Raw genomic sequence first — 27,661 nt, forward strand, 5'->3', positions numbered from 1 at the left:
ACCTTCTTCGAGCTTGCTTACTCTCAATCCCTCCATGGATTCTTGCTAGTTTTTGAGGGAAAAGAGAGAGGAGATCTAGATCCACATTTCCACCAATCACTTTCTCCTCTATGTGAGGGGAACCCCTTGGATCTAGATCTTGGAGTTCTTGGTGTTCTCCTTCTTGTTCTTCCTCTCAATTTCCTCCCTAGCATTAGTTGCTTCGGTGGGATTTGAGAGAGAAGGACTTGGGCACTCCGTGTGCCCTTGCCATTGCATTTGGTGCATCGGTTTGAGTTCTCCACGGTGATACGTGGAAGTTACAAGTTGAGAAGCTTATTACTCTTGGGTGCTTGGTACCCCTGAGCTTGTTCCTCTTGGGTGCTTGGGCGCCCTAGACGGTTGGTGGTGTTCGGAGCTCAATCATTGTGGTGTAAAGCTCCGGGCAAGCGTCGGGGTCTCCAATTAGGTTGTGGAGATCGCCCCGAGCAAGTTGACGGGTTCCGGTGACCGCCCCCAAGGGTTGCCAAAGTGTACGGGTTCGGTGACCGCCCCCAAGGGTTGCCATTTGTACGGGTTCGGTGACCGCCCTCAAGGGTCCCTTAGTGGAATCACGACTTCTTGCATTGTGCGAGGGCGTGAGGAGATTACGGTGGCCCTAGTGGCTTCTTGGGGAGCATTGTGCCTCCACACCGCTCCAAACGGAGATTAGCATCCGCAAGGGTGTGAACTTCGGGATACATCGTCATCTCCGCGTGCCTCGGTTATCTCTTACCCGAGCCCTTTACTTATGCACTTTACCTTGTGATAGCCATATTGTTTCTTGTCATATATCTTGCTATCACCTAAGTAGTTTTTCTTGCTTAGCATAAGTTGTTGGTGCACATAGGTGAGCCTAGTTGTTGTAGGTTTTGTGCTTGACAAATTAACCTCTAGGTTTATTCCGCATTTGTTCAAGCCTCAACCGTAATTATTTTAAAGCGCCTATTCACCCCCCCCCCTCTAGGCGACATTCACGATCTTTCAATTGGTATCAGAGCCTCGTCTCTCTTTGTTAGGCTTAACCGCCTAGAGAGTAAAGATGTCGACTAGGGGATTAGGATTCTCTGACACTCTTAGTTTCGATGGCACAAATTTTGATGTTTGGGTAATTCGCATGCTTAATCTCCTTAGGGTCATGGACCCAAATTTAGAGCGAATTGTAGATATGGGTTTTTCTCCTTCAAAGGATCCCCAAAGATTATCTTTAGAGGATGAGAAAAACTCTTATCTCAATGCTCAAGCTTCTAATGTGCTTTTCGATGCTTTGAGCAATGTAGTTATATTTCAACTCATGCCGTTCCGGGATGCTCATGAGTTGTGGACAAAGCTTCAAGATAAATATAGTGTGTCCAAGATTTGTGGGGATGATTGTTCTCCCTCCACCTCCGGCCGTGTTGTCTTCTCAACTCCTTCTACTTCACCTACATGTGGATTTCCACAAGGTAATGTTATGGTGAGTAGTGTTGGTCATTGCAATGATGATAGTGTGCTTACCGTTGATAATCCTTCATCACTTTCTTATTGCAATGCTTCATCTTTGGACTTTAGCACTTCGAGCACTCCAAATATTTCACATGCTTGTGTTGATAGTCCTTGCATATCATGTAGAAATTGCTTGACTAAATCTCATGATGATATGCTTGCTATATCTTGTTGCCATGATAAAAATGCATGTATTTCCTCGAGTTGTTGTGCTAACAATGTAGAGGAAACCCAACACTCCATGGAGCAAGATGTGGTCTTGAATGGTGCTTCAAGGGATCCTACATCATCATCTATTGCATTTTGCCTTATGGCCAAGGCTTCAAAGGTATCTCCCACTTTGAATCCCAATATATCTTGGGATGATATTGATGATGGCAAGAGTGATGATGATGTTGATTATGATGAAGAGAATGATGATGTTGCCTCCTTAAAAATTAAGGGGGAAATGATTTTTAAAGCTCTTCTTAAGAATAAAATTGCTCGTTCCAACTTCATGGAAATCATGTCTATTGCTATTGAGGGCAAGAAATATATTGATGAGTTGGAATCTCGTCTTGAGGAGCATGAGGTCACCATTGATAAAATGGAAGGTCATGAGCGTGATTACGCTAATGAGATTGCGGACCTCTCTCAAGCTCTTGAACTTGAACAAACCACCAACGAATCTCTTGAGGAGACTTTTGCTCTAGAATTATCTAGAGTGAGGGAATCTCGTGATAGAGCTCTTGAGGTGGCCAATGATTTTGAAACTAAAAATGAGGAGCTTGAAGTTGTGCATGCTAAACTCCTTGAGGACTTTGAGCACCTCGAAAATGGCTCAAGGGTCATTAAGAGTGAGCTCATCAAACTCACCGAGTCTCATGCTCAACTTAAAGCTTCATATTCAAAAGAGCTTGCCAAGTTGTCTTCTCCTCTTGTTGCTAATGATGATGCTTGTGCTACTAACTCTATCTCTTGTGAAGCATCCATATTGAAGGAGAATGTTGAGCTAAGGGCTCAACTTGAGTTGCTATCTAGCAATTATGGGATGTTGGAAGAAAATCATGTAAAGCTCACAAGCTCTCATGATGATCTTCTAGTATCCCATAATGTGCTAAAGATAGCTCATGAGGCCATGCTTGCTAAGGTAACATCTAGTGAGCCTCATGTGGATACTAGCACTACTTCTAGTCAAAATGCTATATTGCTATGTGCTAGTCCTTGTAATTCATCTACTCACAATGTTGGTACATCTTGTGATGAATTGCTTTCCTTGCCTTGTTGCTCTAACGATGAAGCTTATACTTCCTCTAGTACTTGTGTTGAGACTAACCATGTAGAGGAAATCAAAGAGCTCAAGGCCCAAGTCACTTCTTTGATGAAAGACTTGGAAAAGTGTCATGAAGGGAAGGCCACACTCAACAATATATTGAGTGTGCAAAAATCCCCCAATGACAAAGGTGGACTTGGATTCAACTCCAATAAGAAGAAGAAGTCCAAGATCAACAACAAGAAGGGCCAAAAACAAGTCAAGAGTTCGGCCAAGATTATTTGCTTCAAGTGCAAAATTGAAGGCATCATGTTAGATCTTGCCCATTGAAGAAGAAGGCCATTAGTGACAAGCAACAAGGGAAGCGGCTACAAGTGCATTCTCATGCTCAACCTCAAGTTGAAGAAAGGCCTCTTCCCAAGAAGACTCAAGCTAATGCTTCTCAAGTTGAGAAATCAAGTGAGAAGAAAGTGAAGAGTAGACGTTGCTACCTATGTCGTGAGAAAGGTCACGTCGCTTCTTCATGCACTAGTGGTAACTTATCCAACCCAATTATTATTGATGATATCTATTCTCTTGGGAAGGATAAGGTTGGGAATGTGTTTGCCAAGTTTGTTGGTACTCAAAGTGGTGTCAAGAAAAGAACCATTTGGGTAGCCAAGCCTATTGTGACTAACCTCTTAGGACCCAACTTGGTTGGGGACCACCAAGCTCAAATTTGATCAATAGGTGTTGTTTGAGGGCATTGGAGACTTGGCTACATTATGAAGAATTAAGGGGACTTCATCATTCCTTTTGTCTCAAGCCAAGTCAATTGGATTATCAAGTTTCTATCTTATACTTGCGGTAACTTGTACTCAAATTGCTTACACTGAAAGTTACTTGCCCCCTTGCATGTTTTGGTTTTGTTCCTTGCATGTGTTTGTATATGATGTGTCTCCAAATTTCCTTGTGTATGTTGGTTTGCACATCATGTACTTGTGTGTCGTGCGTTGAGCCTTTGCGCATCTTGTTTGTATGTTAGTTGGCTCTTGTGAGAGATTAATGGAACATCCCATTTTGGGGGAGTGATGTGCTTTGTGCACCTCACGGTCCCATAAATGTGTGTACATGAGGAATACCACCTAGTATTGATATTGCAAGCTTATCTAGTCACTATGTGGCATGTCTTCTCATGAGAAATTCAAATTCTAAATAGTCCATTAATTATCTCTTGTTGGTTCCTCTTATTGCCTCTTGTTAAGTTTTCTTTAAGTGGTATCACATTATGGGGGAGTAATATGCTATGTATATTACTAGCCTAGAAAATGTGTACATTTGAGATACTGTCACCTAGTGTTGATATTGTAGATTATCTTGTTCCTAGGTGGCATGTTAGCTCTACAAGTTACAATTTGCTTGTGTTTGGTGTGAAGATGATGTTGGATATCCTTGCTATCTACCAACAGGAATTATTTCCAAATACTTCTTGTCTTATGACAATTGGTACTCACTTATGTGTGGTAGAAATTATTGATCATCTTTTCATTGGCTTATGCTTTTATTTGCCTTTTCTCTTGCCAAGGAATGTATCAACTCCCTTTGTCTTCCATACCACTTGTGGATCTTGTTTATTTCTTGATCTTTTCTAGTGTTTTCTAGATATAGTGAAAGTGGTGATCCCACCTTGTGCATTTTGTATTTAAATGCAAGTTCTCTATATTGCACTAGTTTTGGGGGAGCTATCCTATTTTCTATAAAACACTCATCTTGCGATCCTTATCAAGTGTGTGTTGGTGGAAGGCAAGCCGTTTTCGTTTTAGTACTTTGTGCCATCATGAAACTTTGTAGAGAGCTTGGTTTGTTTGGAACCATCCTCTTTTTTGGGAGTTTAATATCTTTTATTTGAGTGTATCAATGGATATCTCATTCCTTGATGTATCTTTTATGGATATCCTCCAAGTGATTTTTTATTCATTTGGTATCTTTTCTTCACTTGTTTTTTCTTTGTCATTTGGTATCGGTTCTTGAAAGTTTTGAGCATGCATATTAACTTCATGTAGTATCTTTGGCATGCTTTCTTTCTTTAACCCAATATATAAGGGAAACTCCACCAAGTCTCAATTTGGATGAGATGTGCATGAAATTCATTTTGATATCTATATGCACATATTTATGTGGAGTTTTTCCTATGTATATTGGTGTTTCTAACTCTTTGGTCCCAATGAGTTTGGGTACCATTTTGTTTGTGTTGTTGTTCTAGGAACAATTGGAGATGCATTGGATGCTCGACTCACCCACAAGGAAGGTGGTGTCACCATGTGCTTATTGGAGTCAAGCTAGGATGCTCAATGAACTACTATCTATTACCTTCAATTGGTTTCTTCTACATCCTTCCAATGATATCTCGGTAGCAAGTATCTATTCATGCATTCCTTTCTTGCATTCAACCTTGTGTAGGTTGCATCTTGGCATGATATTCATTCCATCTTATGATGCTTGTTTCCTTTCTCAAAGAATCTCTACGATGATCTCTTGTTGCTAGTTGGGATGTCTTTGATGGTTGTGTGGTAGGAATTCATTTATATACAATGAGACCATATCTAGCCAAGTGCTATGCTTTCAAGCAAATATCTTATTGGTATATTTATGACTTCCTTGTGGATATCTTGTTCCTTCGTGTTGTAACTATTTCAGGTGTACATCCTTCTTTGTAGATATATCGTCTACCTAGAACCTTATACACTTGAGAGAAATTACATCTCTAGTTGATATCCTTTCTTTCACGTCCACCTTGTCTTTCTTATGTTATTTCTTTGGTGGCTCCATGAAAGCTTTTGCCTTGAGTGTGTGTCCTCTATCGTTGCATCTTGATGCACTCTTGTGTGGTGAAGATTTTTTTCCCTCTTGCTTATCTTTACGAGGCTTTTGCCATCTTAATTGGTATCCCTCGTCTTGATGAGCCTCTCGTCGTCTATCTTCACCACGGGTTGTCACAAGCATAGGTTCTCTATTTGCTTATTAGTAAGCTTGTGAACCCATTTGCTAGTTGTGTGTGGGAATGATAGGCCTTGCACCGTGTGCCTCCTTCTTTCAAGACTTTATTGATGCTTGATGCTCATCCGTACATTAGTCTTCTCAAGTGCATTGCCTTGACTCACACACATCTTTTTGGTTGAGCCCATTCTTAAGTTGCCTCTTTTTATGTTGCTCAACCGTTTGTTGGTTGCTTGTGCTAGGCTTTGTTTCCTACTTGCCCGCTTGTGCTTGTTGTGAGGTTCTATTGATCTTGGAGGAGCGACGATCCTATTTTGTGCTCGTTGTATCCAAATACAAAACTAAATTGTGCACAAAACATGGGGAGCTTCTCTAGTTTCTCTAGGACACTCCTTTGCTCACATCATAATATCTTTTATTCTTTTGGCTCGTAGGATCATTGGTCTAGTTGGTTCAATTGGTATCTTTTGATAGCTTGCTTCAATTGGTATCTTTTGATAGCTTGATTGCTTGTTTCTCTCTTTGTCGTGTCTTTATGGCATATCATTCTTTTGCAATCTTTGGGCCTCAATATAGTTTGTTTTCCTCCAAGTATTTATCGTTGGATATGTGTATTGCATTCCACTCTCTTGTGGAGAAATACACAATTTATGGAGGACCACAATTTATATTGGCCTTCTTGGCTTTTCGCCCATTTTCGCAATCGATGCCAATGGGGGAGAAGTTTGAGAGAGTTTTGTGGAGTAGCTTTGGTTTTTTTCTCCTTAGCATTTGCATCTCATTCGCATGCATTATTGGTTGGTGCATTGCATGGTGATGCATAATTCCTTGTATAAACTCTCTTGAAAGTGATTGTCATCAATTACCAAAATGGGGGAGATTGAAAGAACATGCGGTGCCCCCATGTTTGGTTTTGGTAATTAATGACAATCTCTATGGACTAATGGTTGCCTTGAGTTATATTTGAAGGATTTGTCCATAGGCATTTCTTGAAGTCCATGTGTTGGTTTCAAGGAGTTTATGTGGTGACCAAGGTGTTATTAAGGAATTATCCAAAGATTGGTCAGGTGAGAATTGAGCTTATTGCAAGAATGTCTTGAAGGTGATCATTCATTTTTACCTTCAAGACATCATCCAAATGAAGAGAGTTGGATAGAATCAAGGTTGATCAAGACTAAGTCAAGAGTGAATCAAGTTGATCAACACACAAAGCGTACAAGATGTACCGAGGGATCAAGTGATCCCATGCTATGGTAAGCATTGTCCATTACGCTTTGTGCACTAACCCATGGTATTCGTGAGAGTTCTTTGTGGGGTTAGGTTGCGGTGTGCAAGTTCAAGTGGAGCAACATGAAGAGATCAAATGCTTGGAGCTTTCCGTCCATTGTGGTGAAAATGGACTTGTGAAGATGTGCGGAAGAGTGGCTCACCCATAGTGGAGTATGGGGGAGCAATCAACTAGTCATCATCGAGCCAACGCAATCAAGAAAGGTGGTCCAACTTGAGGGAGTCAAGATCGTCATCATCTAGCTCAAGTGGACCATGTGCAAGGCAAAGGTTTTCCCTTGATAGGTTTTCTATTTTATCGGTCTCATGGTGGTAGTTGGGAGACCGAGTTATAGGATCGATTGCCGTACTATCAAGGGGGGCTCCCGATGAGTAGCTTGATCGTATTGTTGGTAGAGAGCTCAAACCATTGCATCCTTGCATCATCTTTCTTGGTTTGTGTTTGGTGTTTCTCCTTGTGAGTTTTAGAGCTTGTGGTCTTCTTCTTGACAAGCTCGAGTTCATCGAAAACGGAGTTCATGTGCATCTTCTATGATGTTTTCGATGTTGGAGGTTATGCCAGTTCTTCTCTGTTGGAGGTTTCTCTCCTCTATTTGTTAGGCATACCTCCCCTGCCACTTCTTACTATAATCAGCCGCTGTTGGATGCTACTCGTCGTCTTCTATCCAACAAGCTTGAGTTTGCTCAATTTGAAGCTCATATGCAGAAGTTGTGGCAGTTTAGGCTTTATTGCATCCTCTGTTTTCTCTGTTGTGTTCCTGAAAGCCTCAAGCGGTAGTACTGCTCTCTAGAGCGGTAGTACCGCTTGTAAGCGGCAGTACCGCGGCCCTGTGCCGCGCGTAGTACCGCTGCTTCTGGGGATGCGTCTTTTCGTGTCGGGTTTCGCAGTAGTAGAGCGGTAGTACCTCTTATAAGCGGTAAGCGGTACTACCTCTCCACCCGAGCGGTAGTACCTCTTATTAGTGGTAAGCGGTACTACCTCTCCTCCCGAGCGGTAGTACCTCTTATAAGTGGTAAGCGGTACTACCTCTCCCCAGAGCGGTACTACCTCTCTGGCAGAACTTCAACTCGTGTTTTCTCTCTCGTTGGGCTGTTTTGACCGTGCTAAGCGGTAGTACCGCTCGTCCAAGCGGTAGTACCGCTTGTGCACGACCTGAGCACATAACGGTTGGATTCGGGAGGTCCTATAAAAGGGGGTCTTCTTCCCCATTGAACCTTATCTCTTGAGCTCGTGTTCTTCCCCCATTGTTGACCTTCTTCGAGCTTGCTTACTCTCAATCCCTCCATGGATTCTTGCTAGTTTTTGAGGGAAAAGAGAGAGGAGATCTAGATCCACATTTCCACCAATCACTTTCTCCTCTATGTGAGGGGAACCCCTTGGATCTAGATCTTGGAGTTCTTGGTGTTCTCCTTCTTGTTCTTCCTCTCAATTTCCTCCCTAGCATTAGTTGCTTCGGTGGGATTTGAGAGAGAAGGACTTGGGCACTCCGTGTGCCCTTGCCATTGCATTTGGTGCATCGGTTTGAGTTCTCCACGGTGATACGTGGAAGTTACAAGTTGAGAAGCTTATTACTCTTGGGTGCTTGGTGCCCTGAGCTTGTTCCTCTTGGGTGCTTGGGCGCCCTAGACGGTTGGTGGTGTTCGGAGCTCAATCATTGTGGTGTAAAGCTCCGGGCAAGCGTCGGGGTCTCCAATTAGGTTGTGGAGATCGCCCCGAGCAATTTGACGGGTACCGGTGACCGCCCCCAAGGGTTGCCAAAGTGTATGGGTTCGGTGACCGCCCCCAAGGGTTGCCATTTGTACGGGTTCGGTGACCGCCCTCAAGGGTCCCTTAGTGGAATCACGGCATCTTGCATTGTGCGAGGGTGTGAGGAGATTACGGTGGCCCTAGTGGCTTCTTGGGGAGCATTGTGCCTCCACACCGCTCCAAACGGAGATTAGCATCCGCAAGGGTGTGAACTTCGGGATACATCGTCGTCTCCGCGTGCCTCGGTTATCTCTTACCCGAGCCCTTTACTTATGCACTTTACTTTGTGATAGCCATATTGTTTCTTGTCATATATCTTGCTATCACCTAAGTAGTTTTTCTTGCTTAGCATAAGTTGTTGGTGCACATAGGTGAGCCTAGTTGTTGTAGGTTTTGTGCTTGACAAATTAACCGCTAGGTTTATTCCGCATTTGTTCAAGCCTCAACCGTAATTATTTTAAAGCGCCTATTCACTCCCCCCCCCCCTCTAGGCGACATTCACGATCTTTCACCGTCATCTACCCCGACCGCTTCATCTACTCCGACAACCGCGGGCGACATTTGCGTCGCAACCGTCGTCGAGTCCTTCTCTGCTGGCCTCTCCGACTTCTTCGACATGGCGTACAGCTCGTGCAGGTCCCAGTCTACGCATGCCCGGTGCTGGCAACACCGCCGCGTGCCTTCGTCCACGACGTGTCCCCGGGCCTGGCAAGCCTGGTGCGGCGCTTCGTCAACTTCGTCTTCGTCCGTCTACGCATGCACAGTGCTGGCAACACCGACGCGTGCCTTCGTCTACGATGTGTCCCCGGGGTTGGCAACCCCGGCGCGACGCGTCGTCAACATCATCTACTTCTGGCGCACCACTACTTCGACCACTGCGCCCATGACTGACTTGGCGCCTCCCTACGCCCGCGGCTCCACGGCGACTCCCTAACACCGGCTACCCCGACTCGACATCGACCACGACGTTCTTCGCACGGCTACCTCGACCACGGCTACACCACCCTACGCTCTCGGCCACATCGACATCGGCACAAAGGGCTATCATCCGCTTGAGCAACTCGCCGGCTTCCTCTACAGTCAACGCATCCGCGACGCGACACCGTCCATGATGCTCCCGCTATGACTGCGGGGGGATGTCAGCCCGTCGGCTGCTATTCTCTCCAGTCGTCCGCGACGCTCCTGTTGTTCGCAACGCTACCGCTACGACTGCGGATGGATGTTAGAGTATATAGGCACATCTTTGTATATGGTAGACTATGATTTGTAATCATCTCCTGCCTTATCTCTAGGAGAGGCTTTTTGCCCTCCAAGCCTTGTACTCTATATAAACCGCCCGAGAGGCTCAATACAACATCCATCATATTCCGCAACAATCCCTCTCTCTCCCTTCTAACACTGTGGACTCATCAGCCCATACAGGAAATCTGCAACCTGTCTCCATGATCTGCTATGCGTATGAGCTTCAAGATATTCTTTGGCATGATGTAAGTGTAGCCGGTCTCCTGTGCAGAATACATGCAGCGAGTAACCATTTGGGCAGGATGTGTCAGTGACTGATATGCTTTTAAGAATGTTCTGCCAAATAGGAGGCACTCAAGTTAATGGAAATTAATGTGATAAGATTTAAAACACATGAATGCCTCATAAAGCGCATTTCATTTATCAGACCCAAGGAAAGAGATATACTCAGAACTGGCGCCGGCTGTGCGAGGGAAAGGCGGCGGAGAGAGAGTGAGAGCTGAACCGGGACTAAAGGCCGCGGCCACGTGGCGCTCCACCTTTAGTCCCGGTTGGTGTTACCAACCGGGACTAAAGGAAATTTTATGATTTTCTTTTTGATTTTTTTTTTCAAATTTCTGAATTATTTTAACCTCTAATCTCTAATCACCACCCCTCATCACTGCTCAATTTATCCTCTAATCTCTAATCACCCCTCATCACTGCTCAATTTATCCTCTAATCTCTAATCACCCCTCATCATTCCAAATCATCTAACTTCCCGGACGGTCACCCATCCTCTCACTACTCCAGCCTGAGCACGCTTAACTTCCGGGTTCTATTCTCCCTCGTTTCCAAGTCTGCACTTGTTGTTTTCCTGACAATAGTAAGATGTCAATCCTATTAACCCTCAGGAATTTAGCTTGAGCATGAAGTGACACATTTCACTGTTTGAGTTTGAAACTATTGTTTTAAAAAAATAATTATTTAGTAACACTAATATTTCTTGAATAATTAGTTTGACCATTGTTTGACCACAGTTTGACCATATTTGACCAAAATTCAAAAAAACTGAAATAATTATTTAGTAACACTAATATTCTAGAATAATTAGTTTGACCATTGTTTGACCAGATTTGACCACATTTTTTCCAAAAAAAATCGAAACCAATTTTTTTTCTGTTACTAGTGGCGCACCTAGCAAACGGTGCGCCACTAGTAAGTTTGAAATTTTTGGAATTTTTTTGCCTCTAGATCTTAAAAGCCCCGTAACTTTTTTCTGTTAGGTTTTTGAGGATTTTGAAAATGTTTAACGGGGTTCCCCCAGTTAAAATCGGATGTAACTTTTCGAGTAGATGATTTTTCATATAAAAACTTTTTAATCCGAGTTCGTATGCAAAAGTTATGCCCATTTTACAAATTCCAGAGAGATTTTGCAAATAAAGTCGAAATTCATATTTGTAAATTTTTCCAACAACTAGACCACATATCACATGGGAAACTTATTTTATTTTATTTTTTTGACATTTTCATCATTTTCTTTTGTTTTTTCTAAACCTGAAAAGGCGGTCGGGAGGGGGTAGAGTTTGAAAATTGGACCTTTAGTACCGGTTCGTGCCATGAACCGGTACTAATGCCTCAAAGCCTATTAGTACCGGTTGGTGGCACCAACCGGGACTAAAGGCATCGCACCCTTTAGTCCCGGTTCGTGGCACCAACCGGGACTAAAGGGCCCAGGTGAACCGGGACTAATGCCTCAGCCGCACGAACCGGGACCAATGCTCACATTAGTCCCGGTTCGTGACTGAACCAGGACTAATGTGAATCTTGCCCTGTGACCAAAGCTCTGTTTTCTACTAGTGAGAGGCAGAGAGTGAGGGAGGGGTCTCAAAATATGGAACAATCTCAACATACATATGGCCGTTTGAAGTACACGAAACGAGGACAGGGTAGTAGCCCAATGGCTGGGCTAACAGTGGCGCACCCGGCAACCAGAGCTCGATACGTTCGTCGAGCGAATAATATATGTATCTGGGATCCCCACTAAAGGAGGTGGATAAAATACATATTTTTTCACCTATTTTGCAAATTTTCGCCGGCGAAATTTTTGTCTATTGTCACCAATTCTGCAAATTTCCTGGCCAAGGAGGCGCATCTTTCATTCATTCACCATCGAGAGCGTCACAATTTTTTTGTCACATATTCTGAAAAGCATCAAGAAGAGTTTACAATTTGTATCTAACTATGCAAAGAACTAATCCCAGCGAAAAGGCAGAATAAATGGGGTTGGTAAGTAATACTACTCCTAGACCCTCTAGTAGAAGAACAAATCCCCCAAATAACATAAGAATCTCATGTATTGGTCCAGGTAAATCCATTATGGATAAAAAGAAATTAATAGTATAAAAAATTTCATGAACTGACTAAAACTAAAGGATTCAACGAACTAAAACTAAAGGATTCAACGAACTAAAACTAAAGGATTCAACGAAAAAAAAGGATTAGGGTATTTTTTAGGTTGGCTGGAGATCACTTTCTCTTTTCGTCCAGAGAAATTTGTAACTAGCTATATGTATGTGATGTACAGATGCGGAGTTTAGAAAAAAAAAATTTGAAACGGAGGCAAAAAATTTGCATCATCGATTAATTAAGAAGAAGAGAATTGCCCCGTTAATTTTCGAAAAACTGGGCAAAAACCGATACAAACAACCCAAAGTCGCACTACTCAACAGGAAACACCGTGACCGCATATGTGGCCCTCCCAATGCACCACAACCGAAACCCTCGACACTTGTACAACACAACGGAGCTTCACACAAGAACACCGACCATGATAAAAACGGAGCACCCTCCATCATGAAATCGCGGTCATCTTCCGGGATGACACCACCCTTCTTGCTTTTGTTTCTCTTTGCTTTCTCCCTATTGGGTTTCTTCTTGAGGAGGCAACCACTTGTGTTGCCGGGTCCAGGCTGATCAGCCATCCATTTGTCAAGAAAGTCATAGAACTCATTGTACTTCTTGATGCAGAGTTTAGAATTTACCTTGATGATGAATACGAGTTGCAGTACACAAGGCCCGACTGGCTTCTATATATTGCTGCTACCCAAAATCTCAAATGTTCGGAACATGGATAGGAGTGGCCAGCTTGATGTGAAAGGAAATAACCCTGCCTTTGTTGCCAAGTCACCTTTATAAAAGGCAATGATGAGCCGTGAAGTTCAATGTTGATGTCTGTTTTCATAGTTTAGACATGCTCACAAACCCATGGGTGGAAGGATCATGGCATGGATGAGCTCCGGTTACCATTGGTCGCATGCTAATTTGTCCAGCACCTGGGGGAGCTCATATGCGACCCTTGCCTCTATAGCAACCTTTTTTTAGAACGCCGCCCGTGTAGCACTTCCTTTGAGTGGTGCCTCTATAGCACCTGAAGGCGCCTGTATGGCTGTATGGGCCAGCCCATCCAGCACTAGCGCTAGTACTATGCTTGCATGTTTATTTGGTTGACAGGTTTAACCAGTTGACCCGCAACCAGTTGAAAGTCGACCGCCTGTCAGTTGGCTTTTGAACCAAAGGAATCTGGAAAAATTGTAAGTGTTTTAAAAATGAAATGTTTAAAAAAGTTCATAAATTTGTAAATAAAAAAGTTCGTGAATTTTGAAAAAAAATTGTGAATTGTAAAAAGACTTCATTAAATTTTTGACAAGGCTTGCGAAATTTGAAAACAAATTCACATGTTTGAAAATGTTCCTAGATTTTAAAATTATCCATGAATTTGAAAAACAATAAAAAATTGACCAAAAAAGAGTTCACAACTTTGAACCAAAAAATAAAAAAATAATGGAAATGAAAAATAAAAAATCTTTGAACTTTTTTTCAAATCTGTGGACTTTCTTAAAATATATGAACCTTTTCAAATCCACGAACTTTTTGAAATTCTTGAACTCTTTTTCTATACTGGTGATTTTTTGCAAATCTGTGGTTTTTTTCAAAATCTATGAACTTTTCAAATGCATGATCTATTTTCAAAATATTTAAAACAATTCATATTCATGAACTTTTTTGCAAATCCATTAACTTTTTGGAGATCCATGATATTTTTCAAGTTTGAGAACTTTTTCAAAACAAAATTCAAATCCATTATTTTTTAAACCTATTTCTGATTCAAACGGGATATAAATATTCTATTACATTAGCTTGTGATTTACCTGCCCATATTAATGTGATTTGCGTAAATAAATGTTTATCAGATCTTGTCCGATACCATTTATTTTTTATGGAAAGTTTGGTATGTAAATGGAAGTGAAACTGGTTAAGAAGATATTTGATTATCATACAGGAAAGATTGGACAAATGGATGGTGGGAAGAGAAGTAAACATGAAACCTTACATTATTTTCAAGTAAAGAGATATAGTTTTTGAAGTAGTAGAGATAGAGATTCTTTTTTGCCAAAAGTCAACCTGTCAATACGTCGACCTATCACCCAAGCGAACGATGGGCTGGGAGCAACGAGTGAGCGAACTGCTCGCGCAGTTGGGCTGGGCCACACGCGAGGCGCGCGTGAGTGCTGGTTCGGCCCTTCGAAGCACTGAACAGAGCACTCACCGAAATCACTATATAAAGAGTACTCTTTGCAAAGGTCACTTCCACCTTCCAAGGTTGTGGCAGTATGTGCGTCACCTTTCACAATCCAGGAGTTTTTTCTTTTTTTCATAGATTCGTTTTTTCAAAATATTTTATCTCTTAAACCGTGTGTCCAAGTATCGAAACGTTTTCACCACTGGATTCCTCGCGTCGAGATTTTCAAAATTAGATCCCATGTTGATAGGTTTCAACAAAAAAAAAATGAAAAAACAGGACGAAAAAACCTGAACCGAGAACACGTTTATTCCCTTTTAGAAGACGCACAATTGTGCCTCTCGCAGAAGTAAATTTGTGGCTCCATGAGAAAAATATCGGTGCCTCTTACAAAAGAAAAAATGCGTTTGTTTCTCTTTTTTGAGAGGCACAACTATGCCTATCGCGAAAGCAAATCCGTGTCTCCACAAGTAAATATGTGCATCTCATGGAAGAAAAAAACACATTTTTTCTTTTCAGAGAGGCACACGCAAGCAAATTCGTGCCTCCATGAAAAATAAATATGTGCCTCTCATGGAAGAAAAGAAACTTGTATTTTTTCTTTTTCGAGAAGTACGACTGTGCCTCTCGCAGAAGCAAATCTGTATCTCAATGAGAAGTAAATGTGTGCCTCTCAAGTAAGAAAAAAACACATTTTTTAAAGGCACAATTGTGCCTCTCGTGAAAGCAAATTCGTGCCTGTACGAGAAGTAAATCTATGCCTCCTGTAGAAGAAAAATAAAACAAAGGTGTTTTTTCACACAAAAAATGTTTTTAATTTTTTCGAAACCTAAGAAAAACGAGGGAAAACCGGAAAGCTGAAACCACGTAAAAAGATAAAAATTAAAATTCAGGGGGAGTGCCAAAAATGCAGCACGTGACGACAGCTGAGAGCGTGCCAAGTGACGCGCTGCTAACCCACAAAAAATGATCCTTCCGGGGCTCCTAAAAAGTACTCGCTGATTAGTTGCTCTAGGCCACGAACTCAAGCGCTGAATACGAAAATCTATGGCGAGGAAGTGAGAAAGAATTGGCGGTACAGGTCCAAGTTGGATCTGTGGTGTATCGGGCCTCCGCAGACTTCCAATTAAAACCCAGTGGATCCTCTCGCAACTCTCTCGATCGGGACCCCTCCTCCTCCTCACTTTGCCCTTTCCCCTTGGTCGCGGTGACCTGCTGCCAGTGCCACGAACCGTAGATCGATCATGCCGGAGATCCAATCGATCCCGCCACTGACCATCCCTAGCTGGGTGATGATGGACCAGCGCTTCCGCTTCAAGGACCCGGGTTCCTTCCGCGCCGACGGCGAGACCTCCGCCGAGACAATGGACGGCAACGGCAGGCCCGTCCGAGTCTCCTTCGACCTCCAGGCGCCGCCGGGGTCGTCCCGCCTGTGCCTTCACTGCCCGGTGGAGCGAGAGCCCTCCTGGTGGGACATCGTCGTGGCATCCCATGGCGACGCCGTCCTCTTCCGCATCGAGGTCGAATTTGACGGGAACCCGTTCGTCCGGGAACACACCCTCGACTACTTCATCTACAGGGCCTCCTCCTCCGCCCGCAGCAAGCTCACTCTGCTCCCGCGCTCCTATTTCACCGAGGCTGAGATCATGGAGCCCGTTGCAGAGGATGTTGATTTCTGGAGGAGAAACTGGCGCATGGTGAACAGTAGCTACATCGGCCTCCTCACTGATGAACAAGAGTTCGTGGTGGCGGAGCTCTACATCAGCGGCGCCGCTGACGAAGCCGCACCACTAGAAGCCCCGCTGTTTAGGCTGCACTCCTCGCCGGGGGCCATGAATGGTGGTGGTGGCCAGTGGGAGCTGACGATCGCCAAGAACCGTGACGGCAAGGTCAGGTTCAAGGACGTTCTTGGCTGGCAAACCCATAAAGTTGTCCCTTTCACTAGCTACTCCTACCTGTGCTGGGTTGATTACAACCGAGGTGTTTTGTTCTGCGATGTCTTCAACAACACTCCTCAGCTCCAGTACCTTCAGTTACCCATTGACGACGATGGGCCTCACATGGACTATCCAACAGAGGCCAAACCATCAAGTTTGTCAGAGTTGACTACAGCAAAAGGCCCTCATGCCCTAACTGCAACCACGGCTCTACTTTCACCATCGGCGTGTGGACGTTGAGGGTGGAAAACTACGATGATATGGAGTGGGTGCCTTGTGTCCAGATCACAGCTGATGAGCTCTGGGCTATGGAAGGTTATGACCATGATCATCTACCCCGCATCGTGCCGCGATTCCCTCTTGTGAGCATGGACCAACCCAGCATCCTCTACTTTGTGCTCTGTGATGAGGAGAAAACGTGGATGGTCACTCTTGACATGGAGAAGAACAAGAAAATCCTGCACTATGATGAAAGCCTTCCCATCTGACAACGTCTTCCGCGGCTTTGGCTTTTTTCCTAGCAACTTCTCTAACTACCTGCCCAAGCACTCGAGGTAATATATGTAGATTCATTTTAAACGTCTAGACATTCATATAAACTTATTCTGTTGCTGTATATGCCATTCACTCTATTTAATTATCTGGCTAGTGGTACTTTCATCTACTCTCTTTGTTCTTGATGCAAGGGAATACGATGAAACTAAACAGGATCGTGTTTTCGGTACTACTAATACAATTGAAACTGATATGTCTTATAATATAACTACAAATCTATTTCATCCAAACGCGGGATTATATGAGTTGATGGGTAACCGAAGGTACTTTCATCTAGGCGAGGATGCTTGTCTCACGTGCTGCACTCCGGCGCCGCCGGTCTGGATCACGAGATAGACGGACAGAGAGATGGGATTAGGATTGGGGTGAGATTTGAGTGCAGCTCATCATGCAATATGTTGGGTTCAGGAGGATTGTCATGCAAAATGTTCAGCGAATCTCCACCTGCTCAATCTGTATCGTGGAATCTTCATCCAGTGGCCCAGAAACCTGATCGCATGATCACACCTGAAGATCCGATCGCATACTAGTCTCCCCCGCTGAGGTTGCGTGTCTTTGAGCCCCGCCTGCGCGTCTTCAGTGCGAGACAGACAGACAGGTCAGGTCTGACGGTGGACTGATTTGATTCGATCTGAATTTGACTGCAAGATGTGAACCCAGGAGGCTGGTTTTGAATTTACATTTGAATTGGGCCGTTCGGGTTGAAAGGAAATCGATTGCTTGGAGAAAATTTGAATCATTCTTTTCTCGGCATGACGCAACTTGAGTTTTGTTAGTAGAAAACACGTACGACCTTGACTAGTTGAGCCTGGATGGCTGCTCTGCCAACCTTTGTAACTTGATGTGTTTATCTGTAGTATTAATAACTAATAAGTGAACATTGAGAGTTGCTTCCTCTCATCTTATCTTAGGAAAATTATTTTTAAAATTTACAGTGAACTCTCTTGATTTCTCCCATTTATATACTGAAGTTTTTTCAATCTTTTCTTATTACAAGATGTCGAGAAGAATTCCATATTGGCTTACATGCGCTTGAGTAATTTAGGAAGCCTCAAATAGAAGGGGTTGATCTTCCAACCTACTGCAATCTGCACCTATTACAACCTCTCAAAGGTTTAATGTCCTGGCCTTTTAAAGTGGTAAAATGTCCTGGCCCTTTTAAGTGATGACATAATGCACTGAACAATTTGTGATTGTTGAGTTTACAGCAGCAATTACTCGTCCACGATTTGCTCACTCAAAATTCTTGCTTTTGTAGGGTTACTGTCTCGGAGCAAGAAGAAAAGAAACGAAAACAGGAAAAAGAAGAAGAACACTGAAAATGTTTCCTGATCTAGTGGGTCGCAACAATTTAGCTGTATGTTACTATTCTTCAAGTGAATTGCAGCGAGGCTTTGAACAAATATTTAGATTCATGCTAAACACTCTGGTTTTTATTGCACCAACTCGACTACTATGAACTACTATAGCTTATTTTCCAGATTTAAGAGTTGTAGGTAGTATCTTCTGTGTGGAATCTTCTTTCTTCTTTCCCTTTTGGAGCAATATGTTTTGTAAATAACCTAGATCAGCTCACCAATCTGTGTCTTGCATTGGCTGCTGCGCTTACTAGCCATTTTGCATGTCGTGTTGTCTTATCCACTTCTCCCCGACGCCTTCTAGAGATCCCCATGACTTCATGCAGGGGAGTACAGTCCAAGGGTTGCGGAGTAAGAGCGTCATAGGCGTAGTCGATCAAATGCTGGTATAAAAAGTAAAATTGACAGAGAGAAGTAGGGGGGTAGAGTTCTGTTTATTATTCATTGGTCAATTTTCTGTACAAGGGTGCTCTCCTCTATATATATAACTACTCCCTCCGTTTCAAAATAGATGACTCAACTTTGTACTAAGTTAGTACAAAGTTGAGTCATCTATTTTGAAACGGAGGGAGTAGCAGGCAAAGGCACGGCGAGGAAGCCCGTTTGAGTGCTTGGTTTAAAAAATGGAACAAAGAATGGGAGGAAGAAATTGGTGGAGCTGTAACTTTTGTATATCGAGCGGTTTCAGGTAAGTCTTTGTGTATATTTTCCAGTCGGCAAAGATGCGTGTATCAGACATGGGTAGGCGTATCATAGGAGAAATGGTCAGCCATGTGTATGTCACGATAGTGCACGGCCCAAGCTCATATTACAGATAAGTTGAATACTTTTTTTGAGGGAAGCCATCATGGCAGTTTATAGGCAGCCAAGTACTAGTTCAATTACTAGTAGTTTTTTTTTCTTTTTGCAGCGATCCATGTACTAGCTATCAGTCTACACTCTGCACTCATTCCTCTACAAAATCCCAACAAAAACAGTTGAGATTGTGGACAAACAGTAAACTTGGTGCTCTTCATTTATTTATTTCCTCTACGAAATTTTCAGCAAAATAAAAAAGGCAACAGACGAGAGAGGCTTGCAGTCAAGCTGCACGATTACGATACATCGAACCAAATTTGTCAGGATGGTTTTAACACTGCCATGCCATTGGGTTGTGTAATTAACACTCAGTAGGCGTCATCCTGCACCTCTTGCTCCTGCTCAGTCAGAGAAAGCAGACGAAGAAGAGAAGAGACAAGGGGAGGAGAGATTCTTCATACCCTAGCAGCGGTTGAGTTGGAGTTGGAGTTTGAGTTGGAGTTGGAGTTGGAGAGGAGCTGCTGCTTGTCCATGGAGCAGCCGAAAACCCTAGCTAGCACGGCCAGGGGAGAGAGGCAGAACATACGGGACAGTCTCAACATACTATGTCGCCGTTTGAAACAGAGGATACGAGGACGGGGCTGTAGCCTAATGGCTGGGATCACAACGGTGCTCGTGCACCCGGCAACCAGCGTTCGGCTCCTGCGTGGAGCCAACATCTGGGATCCTCACTAAGGAGGCCCTGTGGATAAAGGCAGCTATCCCATTTAATTAATTGTGGCGAGACAAAACATTTTTTCCACATATTCTGCAAATTTCGTGGCTAAGGAGGCGCATCTGTCATCCATTCACCATCGAGAGGGCCACAAAAATTTTTTTTACGCATATTTAAAAGGCATCAAGAAGAAAAACAAATTGGCACCTAATCATCGTTGCGGGTTAAAAAGAAAAATTGTCACCTACTCTTCTAATGTTTGGGCTAAGGCTCCGCAAAAAAAAATTGTCTGGGCTAAGGAGGCTCATTTGTTATCCGTTCACCATCATTGCGGGGCAAAAGAAAATTGCCACCTATTTCGAAAGGCACAAAGAAGAAAAACAAATTGTCATGTATTCTAAAAGGCAGTTATCCTGTTTAAATGAATCGAAGCAAAAAATTCCCCCAAAGAGATTTTTATATATTAGCCTAAAGAGATTTATATATATATTAGCCTAAAGCGAGGTCACCCAAACAACATCCCATCATAAAAAATAGAGCTCAAAGAATGGATTTTGGTGCTGTTTTCTTTGATTTACCGAAAAAGGCTTTCACCCCGCTTTATATATAAAGCATAGACCAACAGTGCCCAGTACAACTGCATGCACCCATCACAAACGCGCACACACACCCAAGGCAGGATACATAGGCGCTGAGCGCAGCAACACACTCCCTAGCACTACACGAGCCGCCGGGAGCTTCATCCATGGACACCACGAAGAAGTGAAGCCGCATATGACGAACCGTGGGCTCCAAGGCGGCGCTTTCAGGCACCACCCGATCCGATGATCAGAGTTTACCCTGGAGCAACACGATGGGCAATGATAGCCGCGACGACGCCTTCAAGAAGGGAGCGATCTTCCCGTCGCCGGTCCGTCCGAAGATAGAGTAGGCTTTCACCCCGGCCAACACACACCGCCACCGAACGCCACACCTCGGCTACCACGCCACCCACACGGTCGTGGCAGCCGGGCAACACCGAGGCACGAGCTCTGCCCATGAGCACCGCGCCACCACCACCAGGGCCGCCGCCCCGGAATCCAAGACCTTGACACCAAGTCCTCCGAGCCCCATCGATACCCCATCGCACCCCTGGCCGGTCCCAGCGCCGAGACCCAATAGGCCGGCGACAAGCCTCCATCGAGCCGTCCTACGACACCGGGCGCGAGACGGGCCGGTCCTGTTGCCGGGCGCGAGACGAGCGCAGTCCTGCTGCCGGGCGCGAGACCGGCCGGTCCTGCTGCCGGGCGCGAGACCAGCTCGGTCCTACGGCACCGGGTGCGAGACGGTCGATGGACAGCAGCCGGGAGAAGGCCAGCCCACCGGCGAGAGAAGCGAACGGACGCCGAGGAGAGGAGTCGAAGGCCGATACAGGCAGCCTACAGACGAGCCGACGCCAGAACAATCTGGCCGCCGCCGCAATCAACCTGCCACCACCACGGCAGCCGCCGGGCACGCACCCGCGCAGCCACCGCCACTGCGCCGCCACCCCGACCAGCCGAGGGGGCCTCGGTCAAGGCCGCCGCCCGCAGCCCTAGCCGTCGCGGCCCACGCCGCCGAGAGGCCAGATCCGGAAGAGCCGCCGCGGCCGCCGTCTCCAACCTCCGGCCCGCACCACCACCACCAACTGCCGCGGTGCCACCACCACCTGCCGCGGCCACGGCAGAGGTGGCCACCGGCAGCCCGCGCCGCCCGCAGCGCGCGCCGCCATGGGCCAGATCTGGCCGCGCTAGAGTCGCCGCCGTCTCGGGCACGCGCGCGCCACCCGCCTAGCCGCCCGCCACGGGGGAGGCAGGGACGGCAGGGCGCCGCCCCAGCCCGCCGCGCCGCCATGGAGCCCGGCTACAGCTCCACGACCCGGCCCGGGACGCCGGCCCGCGCCAGCACCGCCCGAGCGGGGAGACAAAGGGGCCCCGCCGCCGGCGGCAACAGCAGGGCTTCGCCCGGCCGCGCCCCTGGGCGACGGCGAGGGAGGAGGGAGCGGCGGCGAGGGTTGGGGTTGGCCTCCAGGCCGCCTCGCGGGAGACGACGTGGAGGGAGTCTGACTCGTCCCAGGACGCCCTGTTCGATAGTCCAATTGCTTGATTGACCGCTCGTTTTCTTTGATTCCCCAAACATTTTTGCTCGATCACAAAACATAGAGCTTAACTAGTTTGAACTTCTTTGCATCCAGAGGAGAAATTTGTAACTACATTATGTGATGCGTCAGGTGCATAGTTTGGAATTTGCCATAATGAATACGAGCTTATTACCGAAAAAATTGCACTGCAAAGATATATAACAAGGGATGCCACTGAACTGTTCGGGGAACTGAAAGGTAGACTGCACTCACGGTTTCCGCTGAACAGGCGTGACTCACTGGAGAAGGTTTATTCAATCCACTCAGCTGTATCAAGGACACCGGAGAGCGTTCATTCCTGCGAGGTAAAAGGGCAATCTGCAAACTCACTCCATGCGCCTTTGTTCGAGCTCTCATGTGGTGTCCTTTGGAGTATGTCTCTTTCTCTTTGTTAGTGGTGCCTTGTATTTGGCTTCGCATAATCTAAGCCGCTTCATTCAGTCGGTTAATTGTTTAGGGGGGAGTTAACTGCGTTGTGTTGTAATTTTGTACTTCGCTCTTTGTGATTTTGGTGTACTTCCTCCGGCAAGATGTATTCAGGTGAATTCGACACTGGATGAGCTACACGCGTTGTACCTTAGCGTTGCATAAAAGAAACCCCATACTTATAAGAAGAGTACATTATTATTATTATTAAAAATTGCTAAGTATATTTATGACTTAAAAACCATAATAATTCAAGCATGCATTAAAAATCTGCTAGATTTCAGGAAAAACATTTCCAAACATGGCCTAAAAACCAAATGTGCTGATATAAAATAGCCATGGCCAATGGACACAACTCCAGGGAAGCGAGAGTAGACCAATGAATTTCGTGCACTATTTACATTTCTATCTTGTGGAACAAGCAGGTGAAGTTGGTTATTTACAGCCGGAACCCGAAGCGGAGGAAGAAGAAGCAGAGCCTGGAGAGGACGACGAGGGACTCGAGCACCCACAGCAGCCGGAACACGACGCTCTCGTACAAGAGCCGGAGGAGGTCGACGCGCGGCAGCCGGCCCCTCCGCTGCCGCAGCGCCGTGGACAGCGCGCGCACGCGCAGCAGCGACCCGCTCCCGGCCGCCGCCGTCATCTTCTTCCGTATCCACTCCCGCTTCCTCCCGCCGGCCATCGGTGGCGATCGATCGATCTTCAGGTCGCCGGTGGGATCCGAGGTTTCAGCTCCTCTTCTGCTTCGTCTGTTTGGATGGTAACGCCACTACGCATGGAGTCCTTTATGCTCGAGCGCCACGCGGTTTTGCGCATTTTTTAGTGTTTGGATACCTGACTGGATGTGCCGGTCGATTCAAAACTGAGATGGTCAAGAGCTTAAAAGTCACGGGGCAGGCAACTTCGTGGGAGGATCGTGTGGAGTGATGATCCCGCGTGGACGAGTTAGCTGCGGACGCGGTGGACCGGAGCGGAGGCAAATGTTTCCTTTTCACTCCACACGGGATTGTGTAATTGCTGGTGTAGTTGGTGGCTGCTGGGTGCTTGCCGTGTGGCTTACACTAATAATATACACATATCCCTACACTATATTACTATTTTCATAGTGGGTAGTAACATAAGTGTGGTAACATACAGAGCTTCATTTATTAGGTTATAGACTCATATTGCATTGGGACATGTGATGTTATAGTAATTAGCTAAGTTACTACAACTACCTCTCTCCTCATTAACTCATTGCCACATAAGCAAATTTGCTGAGTTGGACTCAATGTTACTGCTGAAGTTACTCCCACTGTGGCTAGTCTAAAATGGTGCCGGTGATGTTTCTGTCGTTGACTTGTATTTTACTTTCCGCAATCACTATTCGGTTGCCCGAAAACCATCCTTTTATCCGATTTCTTCTCTTTATTTCCTGAGAATTTATCTTATTTGTTCTGTTTATCCGATTTCTTCTCTTTATTTCCTGAGAATTTATATTATTTGTTTTGTTTATCCGATTTCTTCAACTAGGCGTGGGGACGCCGGCGAGGCCGAGCCAGGAGCGACCCGAAGCCGACACGGCAGCGGCGCCACTAGTGGAGGGTAATCGAAGATTGACGAGTTCGGGTGTGAGGGGTTGCGGCCATGGAATCTTGGTAGGGTTTAGAGGGAGGCTGGGGGGTGGTGACAAACATGGCGAATGTAGCAGCTCGGACAAAACAGGGTGGCAGGTGACAGCGTCCACCAATAGCGAGGCCTGGGAGCAAGCAGATGGGCTAGCGGCGGATAGGGTGATAGCGAGGAGGAAAGGCCGGAGGTGGAAGGCCCATGCCAGCGATTGGAAAAAAACAGGCAAGTAATGCATAGAAGAAAACGCAACCGCCTCAGCTAAAAAAAACTTAGGGTTCCTCTACCTCCCGCCACCGTCGCCACCAGTCCGTCTCGCCTCCGATGGCCTTAGGGCCATGGACGCACTGTGGATCTCAGCCCTTTCCGGCGGGAGGGCTCCGCTTTTAGATCTGTCTTCGAATTAACCTTCTGAACATATACACCAAAATAGACCTCCCATTCTCTAACTTCCTTACTTTTGTTGATACGTGTAGGCATGGTCCTAGGTTCATGTACGATGCCCCCCTCCCCACACACATACACAACCCAATTCACTCAGCTTCTGCCTCAAAGAATCACTCACTTTGCATTGGCTTTCCTCCCCAAAAGGACACCAATCGCCCAACCTAGTCGCCTTCCAACCTTGAGGTTTGATATAGTGACACAAGGCCTAACTACAAACGCTCTCCGACAGATACACCTCTTGGCTTGGATCTCCATCGTCTCATTTTTCGTTCTAGCTCTCTCCCAACAGTTTTGGTTTTCCACCGTGAATCCACTGCTCGAGGAGCCCGACAGGGAAGACGAAGAAAGTGGTGACCAAACTGATCGGCCCAGAACCAGCAAGTTGGTGCTACCCCTCACAAACGCACGAAGCAGAAAACCAGCTCGCCCTCCTCGGGCAACAAAATAACCCACTCTGTGGGTCCTATTCAGCATACAACACATTGAAGGACGACCCAACATGCGCGCCCCGGTACACTCATTTCGGTTGGCTGGCCAGTCGCACTATTGGCCCTCGACCCATTCGTGAAGTGAAGGAAAAAAACAAAGATAAAGGAAAGGTGAAAAAAGTAGAGAGAATATATAAAATATTTCAATAAAAAAATGTTTGCAATTTTTCAAAAAAATGTACAAAGTAAAAAAACTGTGCATAAATTTATAAATATTTACAGATTTAAAAAATTCTTGGGAAATTAAGTATTGTTTGTGAATTTTAAAAACATTCTTAAATTTGGAAAAATGTTTGGAGTTAGAAAATATTCCCAAACTTAGAAAATATCCGTGAAATCCAAAAAAAATATTGAATTTAGAAAATGATTTCAAAAGAAGTTCCCTGATTTTCAGAATTGCTCACAAAGTTTAAAAGTACTCACAAATTAAATAAATGTTCACGAGTTTAAATATGTTTTTTAGACAAAATAAAACTATCAATCAGTGTAGGATAGCCACATTCAGGTGCGAATAGGCCCAACTACAGCCCACCATCGATCCACTCCTTGACATATCGGGCCACGAATGCAAAAACTACCTAGATGCACCTATATGCAAAAACTATAATTTGTGTATACATGTATACCAAAATGAATAATGTCTATGAAAAAATAGATGTCAAAATATATATTTGAAAAAATGTTAAACGTGTATAAAAAGTATTTTATATGTATACAAAAATGCACGTTAAAATATAGTCATCAAAACATATATTTGAAAAAATTTAAACATGTATTTTAAAAATATATTTCTGGTGTATACAAAAATGCGTAATGTATACGAAAATTGTAGACATGTGTTGAACAATACCTAAAGAAAACATGTGAAAACCGAGAAACAAACGAAAAACCAACAGAAAGTTGAAAAAAAAAGAGGAAAAACCCCAAAGAAATAAAAAAACAAATAAGAAAACCATAGAAAAAAAATCTTGTGATGCAGCTACAGTAATGGGCCAGCCTAGTGGCGCTCTTGCCAGAGGAAAGACGGAGCTCTGCCTCGCAACGAGCGAGACATAGCTCCCCGCTCTTGCGGCATTAGACTGACAGCAAGGAACCATAACGTCGGTTCTTAAAGACGTCCGACCCATAGATAGAAGCCCACCCGTGTAAGGAAGAAAAAATTACTTCAATCGTCGTTCGCCATTTGCTCATGCTTGACGTCGGCTGTGAAACCGAGCTCCGCCGAAGGAGGGAGGCTGGCCTGCCATGCATGTACCTTTGCGGGAGGGAGATTGCCTATGCCACACCTGCACCATCACGACATGGAAGGCGGCGACCACTTCCATGGTTGCAACCACGTCGTTGATCGCGTCGATCGAGTGCAACTTCACTGACACTGCACCACGAAAGATGTATCAGTTCTCTTTTCTTCTTATGTCACGGAGTAAAGTTTCTTCAAAACTACATAGACAAGTGGATTTGTTGTTTGGAAACAAGACAACTCAATACTACCCTTTCTGGGTTTATTAGTCCCCAAATCGTATTGAGAAACAGTAAAACTGAGCCTAGCAGCTAGGGCCTTCCACAGCGATTTGGCACACAGAACCGTCTGATTCGTTGACTCAAGGCTCCAGATCTGCTGGCTAAATGTTCGCAATCGATTGCTTATCCTTCACGCACCTTGGCCCATTCCGCGCCAATCTGCTCGCTGTGGCCCAGCTAACGTCTCTTGGGCCGCTGCTCCGATGACCGACCTGGACGCTCTGTAGTTGTGTGTGCCCTATTTGCGTCAAACTAACCCAGATCGTCTTTCCCCTCCCTACCGTTGACCCCGTCTGCCTTAGCTCGATCAGAGCCAGAGGTGGCGGCGGGTCCAGAAGGACAAGATGGATGGATCGGTGCGGTGCCTCCCCTAGCTCTAAACCTGTCCATTGATCCCCGCCTACAAATCCTCCATCACACGCTCTTCGCAACCTGGCACACCACCGGCGATCGCGACAAATCAGTGGCATGCTGTAGTTGGGACGTTCGGATCGACAACTGGATATAGAATACAACGACAATGGTACAATCGACTAGGTAAACTCTAACCCAAGGTGCAGGACGCCCGTCAAATTGGCCAATGGCGCTGCTCAAGCAGTTCCATCCACTCGCAAACCAAACCAGATGTTATTCAGCTTTCTATTTCCGTGCGACTGTCTTGAACTCTTGATGTACAACGATTTCCTCACTTACTTTTTGTACCGCTGCTATGTAATATTTCGGATCCACTGTCCTTTTTATTTAATATACACAACATGTGATTGTGTCAATGGCTGAGGAGCAGCAGGCTCGGCCATACGAAATTTCTAGCATTAAAGACACTTATTAGATGACTAATTATGGGCTATGTTGCAGGATCCTTCTAAGCAAGTTGACACTAAATAACTTCATGTTCCAACTGCTATATGGAACCACCAACGACTGGGACTGCTCCAAATAAAAGGTATTCCCATGGACTGATGAACCTTATTATGTGTCTAGCATTGGGCATTGCATAAATCTTTCTACATGTCTATTGTTAACATCGTTTCCCTTGATGTGGTGTTACGATGTGACATGAGATTTGCAAAACTGGAGCT

Source organism: Triticum aestivum, chromosome 1D (assembly GCF_018294505.1).
Source record: "Triticum aestivum cultivar Chinese Spring chromosome 1D, IWGSC CS RefSeq v2.1, whole genome shotgun sequence".
NCBI classification, from domain to species: Eukaryota; Viridiplantae; Streptophyta; class Magnoliopsida; order Poales; family Poaceae; genus Triticum; species Triticum aestivum.